Source organism: Molossus molossus, unplaced genomic scaffold (genome assembly GCF_014108415.1).
Source record: "Molossus molossus isolate mMolMol1 unplaced genomic scaffold, mMolMol1.p scaffold_m16_p_17, whole genome shotgun sequence".
NCBI classification, from domain to species: Eukaryota; Metazoa; Chordata; class Mammalia; order Chiroptera; family Molossidae; genus Molossus; species Molossus molossus.
Genome location: NW_023425352.1, coordinates 38,602,702 through 38,619,473, shown reverse-complemented (window position 1 = coordinate 38,619,473; position 16,772 = coordinate 38,602,702). Strand labels below are relative to the sequence as shown.

Here is a 16,772-nt window from a genome sequence, read left to right as displayed (position 1 = left end):
AAAGGAAAGTATCTAATAGGAAAAAAAAAAGAGAAGTGTTGGGAGGAATAAATATCTGTTATTTTCTAACATTAAATTATTTTGACTGGATTTCATAATTTTAAAAACTTAATTTTAGAAATTATTATAAATATAATACATGTTTATAGATAATTTGAATAATAAAATATAAAACAAGTTAATTATTTTTTATTTCTAATTTTTATTTCAATCCAAAATAAGGTGGTTTTTATTATATTTAAAATTAAATTTATTTTTACAAAATATAGGACAGTTTTTGTTGTGCCAATAGAAGTCCTGCTTTTTTCCACATTTCATGCCACAAGAATTTTCTCCTTTTTTTACTATAGTCTTGAAACATGTGTCTTTTTAATGGTAATAAATTATTTGACTTATATGCTTATATCAATGTTTGCCTCATTTCATTCTTCTTCTTTTAATATGTTTTATTGATATCTTAGAGAGAGAGGAAGGGAGTGATAGGACATCAATGTAAGAGAGAAACATCAATCAGGGGCCTCCTATATGCCCCCTACTGGGGATTGAGCCTGAAACCTGGCCATATGCCCTCACCGGGAATTGACCTGGGACATCTCAGTCCATGGAATGGCACTCAATACACTGAGCCATACCGGAAGGGCAGTTATTTTGTTCTTGATGAACATTTAAGTTTAACTTTATGTGCCTTCTGGATATTTTCTTAGGATGGCTTACTGTAAGTTGAGTTTTTCTGCAAGCATCTGAGCATATTTAATTGTGTAGGTATCCATATTTATTACCTATTCTCTTCCAAGAAAAACAGTTTCTATTTTCATACCTTAAGATTTGTTCAGCTATCAATACCAATTATTATTATCATTCACCAAACCCCTGTGATACCATTTATTCCTGGATAATTTTAGCATGTGACATTTTCCCATTATTTTCATCATTTTTCCTATTATTGACTTTTTTCAACTTCAACATTCCTGTAGATGATACATCTATAAACTGAGTTTAATAATTCAAATAGTATTTATTCTCATGCTTACATTACCTACTCAGTCCTGTATGGTATCCATCGACTCTCAGTCTATGCTTATTTCAATATTGAAATTCAGAATGTTTGAGACCTTGAAATAACTTATTCAATTATATTTTACTCTTGATAATCCCCACCATGCCCTCACCTCTCTCCCTAATTAAAATTTCTAACCTGTAATTATATATCTGTTTTGAAAATATAGGACCTTTTTTATACTTGTTTACCTGCAATATCCATCTTGAAAAAAATCCCTTACTTAGTTAAACTCAATTATCTATGTGTTGTACCTGAGCACATTTGGAGAGACACCTCACCACTATAGTTTGTCTCACTTTAACTTTAGGTAACACATGAAAAATGGCATAGGGCCCAGCATTTTACTCCAATTCTATGATATGCTTTTTAAAAAAATTTAATTAATTTTTTTTTTTTTGTTACAGATGTTTCTTCTTTTTCCCCCACTGATTCTCCCCTCCCCCTCCCTCCCCGCCCTGTCCCCAGCTTTGTTGTCCATGTCCATAGTTCATGCATACATGCATATAAGTTCTGTGGTTTATCTCTCCCCTCACACTCCCTCTTCTGGGGATAGTCAGTCTGTACCCCACCTCCCCGTCTCTGGGACTACCCCATTCCTCAGACTGTTATGTTCATTATATTCCACAAATAAGTGAGATCATATGATACTTGTCTTTCTCTGGCTTGTTTCACTTAGGATGACACTTTGCAGGTCCCACCATGTCATCTCAAAGGATAAAAGATCTTTATTTCTTACAGCTGCATAGTACTCCATTGTGTATATGTACCACTGCTCTTTTTTTATCCGTTTGTCTACTGATGGACATTTGTGCTGTTTCCAGATCTTAGCTATTGTAAATAGTGCTGCTACAAACATAGGGGTACATATAGTCTTTCTGATTGGCGTTTCAGGATGCTTAGCGTATTTTCCTAGAAGTGGCATTACTGGGTCAAATGGAAGTTCCATTTTTAATTTTTTGAGGTAACACCGTATTGTTTCGACATTCTGCAAAATGACAGTTTTAGGTTTTATCCTTTCCCCTTCTTTTTCACAACCTTCTCTCTCTGCCATTCCTCTGGTGATGATCTTACCTTATACATCATTGAGAAAATGAAAGCCATTAGACTCCCTCATTTACAAACATCAAAAGTATAGACCAAGGCACATCTGTACTTAATCACAAATCAATTACTTATCCCTAGTATTATACTGGTCACCTGTTCTGTATGTTGTCGAGATGTGAATCTCCTATTACACAGGTCTTTTTCACATCTTCCTGGATCATCAGTTTCTCTTTTCCTGCTTGATGAACTATTCAAATCTATATTCACATAAGATCTACTAATTCCTTTCTCATAAGACAATTTGAACTGACTTCACACCCACTCCCCAAAATACTGACCCCTGTAATTGTTTCTATTTCTTCATTACACATATCCCTCACAGATGCCATTTGGTCTTTTATAGTCAACGGCCCTTGAATTTATTTCAGGTAAGGTGTCCAATAATGTATGTGTTGTCAATGAGAGCAATCACTTCTTTCTCCTTATTTTATTTTATCTCCTCATGTTTGAAACAAATATTTTCTCTCTCAACGCAGATTCTTTGGGTATCTGTGTTGCTAAATCCTTTCCATTGCCTCATATGATGCTGTCGCCACTGCACATTTCCACATCTGTGCATTCTCCAGAAGTTGAAATGGTCAAGGTCTGAGTTTCGGGTCCCCTATTTTCTCTATTCACATAATCTCTCTGGATCACCTTATCTATCCTAAGGTGTTAAATCTATCTCTAGTTTTCACATATTCTTGGAATTCCAAACTTATATATCCAACTGCCTACTTGTTATCTTCACATGGTCATATAGCAGGTTTACTTGCTTCTCAAATAAAGCGAATTCTTTATTCTCTCTTCCCTGACAACTGGTTTTCTCTTCCTTTCATCTACCTCATGTCAGAAAATGACTCATCATCATGCCTTCCTATGAGGGGGATTATTTTAAGGTAATTTTCAAACTTTAATTAAAATTGCTTGAAGAACTCTTAAAAATAGTGATTGCAAAAGTCCATATCCATAGATTTTTAATCCAGTTTGGGCATTGGGATTTTAAAAAGTTACCTCAGCTGACTTTAGTTGATAGTTGAGATTGAGAATCACTAGAAAGGAAGTTGAATCCCATTGTTCCCTTTACCAGAGAGCAAGTGCTCTGATGTACCAGACCTGAGCTCTAATGTGCAGTGCCTAGAGACCAACTTTCTTAACTTACACTTGCCTTCTAGGAGTTAAGGAATGATAAGGAGACCTAAGACAGATTCAGCACTGTCTATCTAAGGAACCCAGATCTCCAAATCCTTTCATGCTGCTGCAAAGAATAAAATTAGAGAACATTATGCTAAGTAAAATAAGCCAGTCAGAGAAAGACAAGTACCATATGATTTCACTCACATGTGGAATCTAGTGAACAAATGGAAGTAACAAGCAAAATAGAGCCAGATTTACAGATAGAGAACAGGCTGACAGCTCTGGGGTGAGGTGAGGACTGAGAAGGTGTGGAGGGGTTGAACAAAAAATAAAAGAGAGAGAGGGAGGGAAAGAACTCATGGACAAGATAACAATGTGGTGACTGGGGGTGGGGAGTGGGTTAGTGGAGGTGAAAGAGGGTATAAAGGGGATAAATGGTAATAAAAATTATATATATATATATACACACACACACATATATACACATACATGTATGTGTGCGTATGTATATATGTATATATATGTATACACATATATACATACACACACATACATAAAAATATAAAGAAAGAAAGAACCCAAATCTTTCTTTAAAACTTTTTCTTTTTGGAATTTTACCCTAGAGTCAGCCCTGTAGCTATTATTATTCTAGTTTTTCTGTGCTTGATTAAGATAACACTTGCCTATCTGACAATGTTTTCCAACTTCTAATCTCAGAAAATTGAAGCTAGGGTGTTCGTTTTTTCCTTTCCAGAAGGTTGTAATTAAAAACTTTTTTTTTTCCTTATTAACCATCTCCATTTGGCAAAAACTACCTGAACATCAGAATTTTTTTTTTTTTTTTACTGCCTTCTTTCAGGAAAATGGACTTCACAAGGCTTGTATTTGAATAACTGAAAGAGACTCCTCAAGGCTTTTTTATTTTATTTTTCCAGCATTAGGAAACACTGGGAAAATCTACTGCAAAGTGATTTTGTGTTTTTTTTAGAGCCCAATTCAGCTAAACAGTCATCCTGCCAGGAGACAAAAAAATCAAAATTGACCTCTTCAGAGCAACCCATTTATGACACCCTGCTATGGTGTTTTATGACTTCATCTGTTGATGCTCCGTTTTAGTTTTGTTTTTCTTTTTTTTTTCACTCTCTCTCTATTTGTTAGGTTCTATTGTTTTTCAGAGCCTTTACAAATTAGCTCCTTTATCGCTCTTGAAGCCCTTTCTGGTGTCTGGTACTGATGTTGGTTGCAGACTGATTCTTGAGTCTGAATGGTGGGAAGTACTGTTTTGTTTCCCTCAGGATATTCATGGTTCAAGTGAGGACACTGCCAAATGCAAGTGGACAAACTGTTCACACCTCCTGGGAAATGATGGGACTTTGCTTTTTTGCAGTTGGAAAATGGTACCTCTAAGCCAGAGTAATTGGTCTATGACTGCAAGGACCCTTGTTTTTCTTTGGTCTGTAGGGCATAATATTGGGTATTTCTGTTGACAAATAAAAACTAATAGTGCTTTGCCTGTTGGGGAAAAAAAAAAGTACTCAAGATGCTGTTAAAGATTTGTAGGATTTATTGCATATTTGTAGATTCTATTATATACAATAGAAGGCTGGGTGCTCTGAAGATTGACCACAATAACAATAATGATTTTATATTGAATAAAGGAGACCCTACATTTCCCTTTTCCATGAGTCTGCTGTGACAGCTAGACAGAGCATTTACTCTGTAGTACTACAGCATGTATTTGGCCGGTAACGTCTCTCTTTGTCCAACAGCCAATTCTTTTTTATTATCATCCTGACTTACCTTCTCTTGATGTATTCATCTCCATCTTTTCCCTGAACTTTGGGCACCGAATCTTTGCAGTATACCTACACACAGATTTATAAAAGCATAAAGAAAAATTTAGGGATTAGAAGAAAACAGAAATTTTGGAATTCAATATGACATTTAAATATGATTGAACTGAATAAGCAAACACACATATACATAAATAATATACCCTAATTGTAAAGACTCTTAATAGATTTTATCTACAGAATCCAGGATAGCTAAGGGATATTTTTGGTTAAATATGTTAAATATAATAATAATATGTAAGTCGTTATTTTTTTTTATCCACATATCTAGGTCACCTGGTTATATCTAGGTCACCTGGTTATATTTGGGCTCATTCACAGTTAACTAATTTATTCACCTTCCATTAAAGTCACTGGTCCTGAACAATAAAACCCTTAAGATAGCAACTTCCTCTAATTCTATTTAAACAGGGAGGAGATTGGGGTATTGTGTCTGGCTTTGGATACTTTCTAAGTTGTTAGGCTACTATTGTCTATAGGACTCTCTTCTCATAATCTCCATGCTTATTGGACAATTGATTGGATAAGCAGGCTAATGAAGGTTAGGCCACCTGCATATACTTGAAGTGAAAGGGACAATGCAGTTGCTGTGTTAGGCCACTGAGTCCACTATGTGATCCACTTTATTTATGTTCCCATCACTCTTAAAAAATGTGATAAAACTAAAAATATATCATTGGATTTCTTTTGAAAATTAGAAAAAAGCCTGAATTTCTGTTATGGTGACATGGCAAGTGGAAGATGAAGTCATAGAAGCAGATTAGGCTCAGTAGTATATGTCCCTAGAAAAAAATAGATTGTGGGAAGGCTTTGCACAGACTATCAAATTGGTTTTCAAACTCACTTTTGCTGCCCAAAGAGCAGATCTGTCCTTGCTGTTACCTGGGTTATACAACCCATTAAGCAGCCTCAGCGTTAGTACCAATATCAGACCAATGAGGTATTTCAAATGATTCAGCTATAAGACACAGTCAAAATACACAGTCCAATACATCCTCCATTTTTATGCTTGTGGTTCCAAAGCTGAATGCCTCCAACTATTGCTGTATATGTAAAAAGTAAACATTTAATGAAGTTATAGGAGGCTCTTATTCTAGAAGGGTGCATAGATTTATTTTAGTTTTGAAGATCTTTACTTCTAAGAGTATTTCTTGCTTTAAGATCTTTTTTTTTTTCTATCAGAGTTCCTTTTACTTTAGGGCAAACAATAATAAAGATGCAGGCACATTCAAATTAATTGTAAAAACTCAAGGCAGTTTTGGAATTCATTTAAAAATAAATCTGTGTTTCATACATTTGTAATCATAAAATAAAGTAACAACTAGTTCAAGTATAGCATTTCTCACTTATAGAAATTCAGATATGAGGTTCTCCGTAAAACTAAATTTGTTTTTTAACACTTTTCAATTGAGCACTCAAAAGTGAGTACTATTGCTGCCCTGGCCAGGCAGCTCAGTTGGAAAGAAAGAGCACCATCCTAATACCCCAAGATTACAGGTTTGATCCCGGGTCAGGGCACATACAAGAATCAACTAATCAATGCATAAATAAATGGAACAACAAGAGTTGATGTCTTTTTCTCTCTCCCTTTCCCTCTCACTTTAAAATCAATAAATTAAAAAAAATTAGTATTGTTGATGTAACAACATTAAATTGCATTATGGTAATTTTATGATTAAGACTTCTAAATTTAATATTTTTAATTTGTGCATTCAAAATTTATATTTCTAAACATCTTTTTTGTACTGTGTCAGTTATGGTACATGATAAATCAGTTTAACAGAGATTCATGATTATGAGGGTATAAATAATATAGAAGTTTATTTCTTCCCTTTAAAACGGCTCAGAGGTCCATATTTTCAGGCAAGCAGGCTAAGCTTTGCTCCATGTGGATACTGAGAGAGCCAGGTTCCTTAAATCCCATAGCTCTTCCGTATCCTAGATTTGTACCATCTGTATTGAGTGCAGTGAGCTCACTAGCTCATGGAAAGAAGACAGCAAGCATGGGTTTGAAGAAGGTGACCTAGAAGATGTTTCACCATGACTGCCTTGCTTGTCACATTGGCCTGACAGTCATATTGCCTTAACTAGCTATGAAAGGGCTGGAAAATACAGACCCTAGCTGGTTAGCTCCGTGCTCTGCTGAAACGCAAGGTGTTATCTTAACTACGTGAAAGGAGAGAATGCAAATAGTGGGCAGTGAATGGTCTTTGCCACACTAATATTCTTCCTTACTTTTAAAAAGTATTTGTATATCAGCTTAGGAATGTGGAGACTACATTCTCCCATGGCTTCCTTTAGGAAATTGTATTGAATCTGTGCTCCTTGCCTGCTGTAAGTCATTAAGGACAGAAAATAATTGCTCTACGGGGTTGTAGATTGAGGAATGTGAATTTTCTCTTTACTTCTCGGTTTACCTTTCTGTTAGGATTTGTTCCTGAAGGGATCTGTATATATTCACTGCTTTGAGTAACTGAAAAAAGTTGATAATGAGAAAGAAAATAATCATCAGTTTTTTGGTAGTCAAGTTTAATAGCCCTGTTTTTCTGTTATCCTCCACTTTATTTAATCCATTGAAAAGCAGCTTTTCTCATGGACAAACAATGTGACCGTAAGCAAACTAATTTAAGTATATTGTGGACCTGGTTCTATTACGCAAAATTAATGTTACCAGGGAATATAAGTAGGAAGTATTCTAATTTTTACTATTGTAATGTAATGAAGAGAATACCTCAATATAGCCTTCAAAAGTTGATCCTAATTTGATTAAAATACTTCGTATCAGATGATTAATACATTGTAGTAATAATTTACCAAGGGATGAGGCATAATGTACAATTAAAATTTATTATTTTCCTATTGCCTGTTAGTTAATTTGTTCAAGTAATTGTATTTTAGTAGTAGCTGCTTTTAATAAACCAACCCAATTTCTTCAGTCTACACTGTGTTTCCCCAAATCCCTGCAATGGTAGGAATAATAAATATAATAAACAGTTTCCACTTGCATGTGTTCTGGACAATCATGAATCTGGAATATGAGGAAGCAGTAACAGTTAATGAATGGCCATGTATGGCCAGTTTTTTGCATAGAGAAGACAATAAAATAGCTGGTAAGAATTCTTGAGGTAGAATCCAATTTACTACTTAGCAACATGTGGCCATTGGCAAATTACTTAAACTTGAATTGTCTCAACTTCATCTGGAAATGAGGAGTGTAATACTATCTTCTTCAGGTTTTTGTGAGGCTTAAATTAGTTATTTAAGTCACTAGTACAGAGTGTATCCTATATGCATATTAAATACTTTTACAGAAATAGTATCAGTATAACCCACATATAAAAATTATGCAATAAGTTGTTCTTATAGCTCTTTCTCTCTGTAACATCCTTTGTCAAGAATGACCAGACACTGCTTCCATACTTTTTGTGACACTTTCCTTCTTTTATTCTCTTGTTCTGCATCTAAGAGTGATGTTGAATAGTCTTATCAATCTAGGATGTTGCTAGTACACCTATGACCAAGAACTCCGTTGCTCTGTAAATTATGGAGGTCAGTTTTTAAAGTAGAGACCATTCGTCTCTCAACTACATAGAGTTCCAAAACAGCTACTTTCCATTCAGGATAATGTTGTAGAAACATTTCAGATGTAACTCTATCATCCTGCTATATCTCATTTTTATATTTGTGACTCTCCATTTCTTCTGAAAAATGACATCTTAAATGTTCTCTGAGTTTTACATTATAGAAAAGTGACTTGTTGGCAGTGTACACTTAAAAAAAAAGTCTCTTGTTAGTTAGCTATCATTTAATTTATGGAATATTATTGTTTTCTCACTATGAAATCCCCACTGGAGAGGACTAATCACTCAGAGGCTGAGACGTCGCTTGATCTCAGCATGAGCTTGGATTTCCAGTTTAATGGTCCCATGTGTATAAATTAAACAGATATTGAAAGTTTGCTAAAATTTTGAAAAATATATATATATATACACACATATATATTATTGTTTTTTTTAAAGGAGAGATAGAATCATCGATGTGAGAGAGAGACATTGATTAGTTGCCTCCTGCATGCCCCCTACTAGGAATTGAGCCCAAAACCCAGGCATGTGCCCTGACTGGGAATAACCAAGACCTCTCAGTCCATGGGGCAACACTCAATCCACTGACTCATACTGGCCAGGCTGAAAATATATTTTTAAAAAGTGCGAGACCAAAAGGCAAAGGGTTAAACACAAAAAAGTTTAAAAATTATACTTCTTGAATGTAACAAGTATACAACCAAATAGCTGAACTAAAACCAATGAGTGGAATTCAGAGCAATTGATTTTTAGTTAAGAAAATACACTCAACTCTAAGAGATATTGGAAATCAACTGTTTTTCTCCATTTGATGGAGGTGTTTTTTGTTGTTTTTTTTTTTTTTTTTTTTTTTTGTCACTGGCAATCTTCAGACAGGATGAACACTTTGAGCAGGTCATCCTATGTTGATCTGAATTGAACCTAGTTATTTTATAAAATAAAAAAATTAAATCCAAGAATTATATGGCATACACACACACACACACACACACACACACACACACATTGTTAACTGCAACATAAAACATACTTATTTTCCTCTTGCCAATACTAATTTTCTGTTTTAGTGTTTCCTGGTATCTTCACAAAACCTTTTCATTTGATTATTTGGTGAAATGTAAAACAAAGTAAATGTATTCGTGACTATAATTTTTCATGCATTATACTTTAGCTAGAATCATCAGATAAAATACAGCATACCCAGCTGAATTTAAATTTTAGATGCACAACAAAGGTTTTCAGTGTAAATATGTCTCCAGTATTAACATTTTTATTTCCTAAATCTGGCAGTCTTAGCTGTAATATATCCTCTACACTATTTTCACTGTAGTTGAAGATGGTAGAATATTTAATATTTTATATTTGCATAATATGTGAAGTAAACTTTTGTTCAGCAAGATTTTCTTTGGCACCAAAGTTCATCTTCATTGTGTTATCTAAGTGTAAGATTGCACTTAATAATAGTATCTCATATCTAAAGAATGCTTTGTTATTATTTTAAATTTATATTTATCTAGATTAAGACATATATTATCAATGAGCAAAATCTGCATTGGAGAAGATAATGCTTTTTTCTAGTGCCTGTCTATATGTGTGTACGTGTGGGGGAGGGGAGGGGATGTGTGTGTGTGTTGTTTTTAGTTTAATATGTGACTCAAGTTTATTCATTCACTTATATTTATCTGATAACATATTTTCTAAGTTTAAATAGACTGTAGGCATGTATAAATTCACAGCCTAATAAACATATTTTCTCAAATAAATCCTTGGTGTGTGTGTGTGTGTGTGTGTGTAATTTTTTTTTTTTTTTTACTGGTGCATTTGAATGTGTGTTTTATCATTGATTTGTTTTCCTAAGTTAGTTAAGCCTGTCTTGAACCTTTTTATTCTATGGTAAAACAGGTGGCTAATTAAAAATACTAATACAAATTTTTTTACACTTGTGTTCTTGCTACTACATACTATTAATTCTACTACTACTAAGCTTGTTTAAATATGATATAGGTATTTTTTATTCATTGGGGTTTCAAATTCAAATTTGGTCTTTATGGTATTTCTGATAGTAATGTGTTATAATGCCTTAAAGAATAGCATCTTTCCCTCCATTTTCTATAAAAGTTAAGTTAATTCTCACAACCTCTCCTTTAAATAAAGTTAGTGTATAGGGTTTCTACAGAACCATGAGGAGACACAGGTTTACTGCCTCTGGTTATAAAGCTATACAGTTTTTGATTGTCAAATGCTTTGATGTTATGCATGAGAAATGTATTTATATGGAGGCAAGACAAGTTTGATTTTTTTTTGCTGCATAATTTCTTTTGGAGATAATATTAATGCAAGGAAAATTAAGATAAACTTATTCTATACTAGTGATATGTATTCAAATTTTAGTATCTGTGCTTTTCCAGAGATGATATACAACAGTATATTATATTATAGAGTATCTGTTTATATCTCTTGTGAGTGATATTAAAACATAATGCTCTAAAAATGAGAGAGATAGCATTACACAAAACGTTTTCATATTTTAATACCAAATTACAATCTCAAAAGCTGAAATTTGTTACTGACTTGCTGCCTCTGGCGTGCATTGACACCGCCCCCTAGTGGTGATATAACCTGTCCATTGAGCATTTCTCTTGCTCAGCAGTTGTTTTTTTTGAGGGGGAGGGGCAGTAAGGACTAATAACCAAATTAAACAATTAAAGGCGAAGATAAAATAAGAACGTTAAGAATTAAATTTTGTTTGTGTCACTTAGCATTTTTAGGGAACATGTGGTAAAAGGAATTTCAAAAGTCTTGAATGAGTGACTCCGTTTGCATAGTAAATTCAAAAGCATACTTATTCCTTATATTTAAATTAGAGTTACCTTTCACAGAAGTAGGAAAATAAAAATGTTAGTGCTTGAAGCTGTCATTTTAAATAAAGTTATATTTGTTTTGATAATTGTACCCTTTGTAGTTTGACTCTCAAAAGATATGCACCACTGAGTACTTAATCTGTTTAAGATATGGCCCATAAGGATTACTTTACTTTAGATTTCTACAATAGCATTAGCATTTTTAAAAAATGCATTGCAAGACTTGGTATGGGAGCACTGTAGGAAATAGTGTCAAACGTTATTAACAAACTATATAGAACAAAAAGCTCTCTGCTTTTCACTTTAATAAAACACTAGATTGTTTCTTTAGAATTATATATAACAAATAAATTTTTTCAATATTTACTGCAATTAACAACAGTCATACAAATAAAACATTGGATCGTTAGCTTTTTTTTCACACCTGAAGTATAGATGAGGGTCATTATGTTTTGAATAATTTTATTACCAAATTCTGTCTTACCACAAGTATTTTTTAAAGGAATATTATCATACTGTTTTATTTTTTTTTAATTCTATTGCATTTAAAAGTTTTGAAATCATAGTAGAAAGAATTAGTATCATATATTATAAAAAAATATTATATATAATGATTTCAGATATTGTTCTATGGAGAGCACTTCTGTGCGATGCTAACAGATGTTTCCACTATAAAAGAGTACTGTGCTAAAAAGAAAAATAGCTTTGAAATGGTTAAAAAGGCTTTTTGATTATAGATACTTTAGCACCTTTAATATTTTAATGTCTGGCTATCTAAGAAAGGGGTACAGAATTTAGTGTTTTCCAAATTAATCTAATGCAGAATTTTTGCAAGCAATATCCAGTTGAAATACTGTAAAAATGCTGACTGCAATGTTTCTTCAAGTTCTTTGAATGTTTTCTGCTCTATGATTTCCACATTGTGGCTTTGTTGATATACATGTGCTGAAGTGTGTAAGGTCAGATATCTGACTGTGGTAATGGATAAGGCAGTTTTTTTCCCCCAAGAGCATGAAATGGGAGGATCTCTCCTTGAAGGTGAATAGTTCTCAGCTCCTGCAGCTTATTGGAAGGACATTTATATCACTTTAATATGCCCCTTAAAGCTGCTACCTACAGTCACAACAATTTTACTCAGGTATTAAATACAGACTTAGCTCCAGGGCAAGATCTGAAGGAGCATGTGATCCTAGCCTTTTTCTCTGCTAGGTCATGAGCATGCTTGAGCATAAGACACCATCCTTTTTCTTTTTTTTTTTTTTTTTATCCTCACCCGAGGACATTTTTCGATATTTTGTTCAGATAGAATGAGAGGGGGAGAGAGAGAGAAACATCGACGTGAGAGCAACACATCGAGTGGTTGCCACCCACACGACCCAACCAGGGCTGGGGACAAACTGCAACCAAGGTACGTGCCCTTAGCGGGAACTGAACCCGGGTCTCTCCGGACCGCAGGCCAACGCTCTAACCGCTGACCCAAACCGGCCAGGGCGACACCATCCTTTTTCTTAAATGGCAAATTTGAGAGAGAGAGACAGACAGAGAGACTGTCAGACAGATATCGATCAGTTGCCTCCCGCACATGCCCTGACTAGAGATTGAACCTACAATATGGGTATGTATTCTGACCAGAAATCAAAGTCGCCACCTTTTGAGACACAGGGCAACGCTCCAACCAGCTGAGCCACACTGACCAGGGCTAGGTTCACGTTTTTATTCAATTGATTCTACTTGCAAAATAACATTATGTTAATACTTCAACATTCAAATCTTATGAAGTGGATTCTTTGGCTTTGTAAAGAAATGAACTAGCAGACAATGTAGAGACTTGAGAAAAATGGAAATTTCAGCATATAACCTTATTTAAGGTTTTTAACCTCTACACTCATATTTCCTCAGGATAAATATCTAATAAGCATAAAATAATTTTTATTAAGTGAAGATTTCTTTGTATATATGTATACATATATATATTTCTTTAAAACACAAACTAAACAAATGCTTTAAGGTTTGCATACAACTTTAAAATATTTATTTTAGGGTTATAATCATTTAAAATTCAAACTATTATGAATATTAATGAATTGACTTCTAAATGTAAAGTTAACCTTTTGGGAATTTATACATAATAAAGAGACAATTAGAGTTCTTTTGTTTATTATATTACACATTTATAGATGTATTCTTTAAGTTATGTGTTTTCATTATATTTCAGCACTTTAAATAGACTCATAGAATCTTAAAACATAATGGATATGTAAGTATACACAGTGAGAAACACATCTCTACATATTTATACGTATATGTGTGTGTATGTGTCTGCATTCCAATTTTACATGAATCTTGCTTGTGGCAGTCTTTAAACTACACTTAGGTGGAGACCCTTAGCAATAAGTTTTTGTCTACCTACAGTTGTACCTCACCATCTTTGCAAAATTATTTTTAAATGCTTCTGTAGCAACTTCATCAATTACTGCCAAATCATTTAATATTTTGTACAATAATTATCAAATGTTTTATTGCAGCAAGCTAAAATAGCTCATATTTATATTTAGATACCTATGAATTTTTTATTTTCTACATTTCATCTGATTAACTCATGTACATTACTATATTTTTTAAATTAGACATGGCAAGTAAAATTAATCCTTGACTTCATTAATTTTGTTCCTGTAACTTCGAAGCATTCCTGGACTGATTGACTCTATGTTCTGATGTCCATGGCTTCCCATATCCCGTTGTGATCTACTTACATTTCTAGCTCAATCATCAATATTTTCTAGTTCTGCCATTGCAGGGTTGAAAATGCAACATCTTTTCCCTTTGAGAGCCTTACCTTACCACCTGCTCTCATCTCCCCAGTCTGCTTACCAAAGCAGACTCTAACTGCTCTCTGACATGGTCATGTCCACAAAAATCCAAACAAGCCTACACCTTGCAGGATGAAAATGTCATTCCTTTGCTAAAACAATTTCCTATTTCTCACTTGTGCATATATTTGTTCTTCTCTCACATTATCCTTAAATACATATATTGGGTAATTCCCTTCAGAAGTCCTGATCATCTTCACCTATGGATTCAGGATGTTAAATCAATATGTTATTTCATATGTAAAAATTATTGATTTTATTCTACTATTTTATAAGTGAGGATCTTAAAACTCAGGGAGAAGATATAAAAGCACTCATTTAAAATCTTATACACACCATCTAAAATAATTTGTATTAATAAGTGTCTTTTGTTTTGTTGTTGTTGTTGTTGTTTTTACCTTTATCTAAACAGTTGATTTACTCTGAACAGCAACACAGACAAAACACCATATAAACACAAAGGAAGTGATGCAGAAACAAGAGGCTGGCTGACTTTGGATCTGAGGCTCATAGCAACACAAACCGGGTTCTGCAGAGAGGACAGAGGTGCGAGGGCAGGGGACAGGCTGATTGGTTTTTTGTACAACCAGCTGGAGGCTTGTGTAGCTGTGACAGTGGGAAGCATGCCTGCACCCGCGAGCAAAGGGAACTAGCTCCTCAGGGACTCATAGAAATATAAAAGTTTATAATTTTACAGCAGTTGAAATACTGACATCAATATTAAAATAAAAGCAAGTTTTACATAACAATCAAAAACACAAAAGACTGAAGGAAGAGACCCTGTATGAAAAACTGGGCAATTCAGCAAGTGGAGAACTGTGTACAGTGGAGGAAATAGAGCCCGCCCACCTCCCCTAGGTGACTAGTAATTGTATCCAGCAATGCTAGATCTGCAAATGCTGTAAACAAGTTCTTGCCAAACCAATCCCTTTCCTTTTGATGTTGCCTCAGGTCGCTGCTTATGAGGGTGCAAACTTCTTGGCTTATGCTGGAACCCTTTTCTCATATTCCACTCTGTTTTGCCAGTAAATTGTGTAGGCTCTGCTTGAGCTGGATCTTGGATATTTGGTTAATTTAGAAGTTTCTGTATTCCTAACGAGATCTGCTCATCGTGATGACTGGCCTCCAGTCCTTGTCTTCCTCGAGGATGGACAGGCCCACAGTGCCTGAAGGGTACACATTCAGATGAAATAATGGTGATTCCAATTTGCATTTCCGAGGTGATGATGGATAGTCGACTTTGAAGAGCATCCGTAGTTTAAACAAGCCTCTTTCCCAAGGGGTGCCTTTCTTCCCTGGAATGGCGCACTCCCAGTTCATGAGGTTCATCGTGCCGACGGGGTTTTTTGTTGGGACAGCCACAAAACCAAATGGGTGGTCTTTTCTCCAAGCTTTCCTCTCCTGGGCAAGTCTGCTGAGGGCAATCCCCGACATACTCAAAGTCCTAGGGTGGCCGTGGTCGGCGAGCGAGGCGGATAGAGAGGCGGCGATGGAGGTGGCGCAGGGCCTTCTTTTTTTTTTTTTTTTTTATGAATTTTTATTTATTTTTTTGTTACAGATATTTTACCTTTTTACCCCATTGGCACCCCCCACCCCACCCCACCCCTCCACCCTGTCCCCGGCTTAGTTGTCCATGTCCATTGGTCATGCATACATGCATATAAGTTCTGTGGTTATCTCGTCCCACCCCACCCCCACCCCCCATCCCCTCTTCTGAGGGATGTCAGTCTGTGCCCTACTTCCATGTGTCTGGGTCTACTGTATTCCTCAGACTGTTATGTTCATTATATTCCGTATATAAGTGAGATCATGTGGTATTTGTCTTTTTCTGCTTGGCATCTTTCACTTAGGATAATACTTTCCAGGTCCCTCCATGTCGTCTCAAAGGATAAGAGATCTTTCTTTCTTACCACTGCATAGTACTCCATTGTGTATATGTACCACAGCTTTTTTATCCATATGTCTACTGGTGGACACTTGAGCTGTTTCCAGATCTTAGCTATTGTAAATAGTGCTGCTATGAACATGGGGGTACATATATTCTTCCTGATTGGTGTTTCAGGTTTCTTAGGGTATATTCCCAGCAGTGGGATCACTGGGTCAAATGGAAGTTCAATTTTTAATTTTTTGAGGTAGCACCATATTGTTTTCCATAGCGGCTGCACCAGTCTGCATTCCCACCAGCAGTGTATTAGAGTCCCCTTTTCTCCACACCCTCGCCAACACTTGTTGTTTGATGATTTGTTGATGGCGGCCATTCTGACAGGTGTGAGGTGATACCTCATTGTTGTTTTAATTTGCATCTCTCTGATGATTAGTGATGTTGA

General features: G+C 35.0%; 1 pseudogene; it reads right to left on the bottom strand.

Annotated features, from left to right (window-relative positions):
- Positions 1-15,404: 15,404 nt before the first annotated feature.
- Positions 15,405-15,895, bottom strand: LOC118632515 (annotated as a pseudogene).
- Between the last annotated feature and the right edge of the window lie 877 nt (positions 15,896-16,772).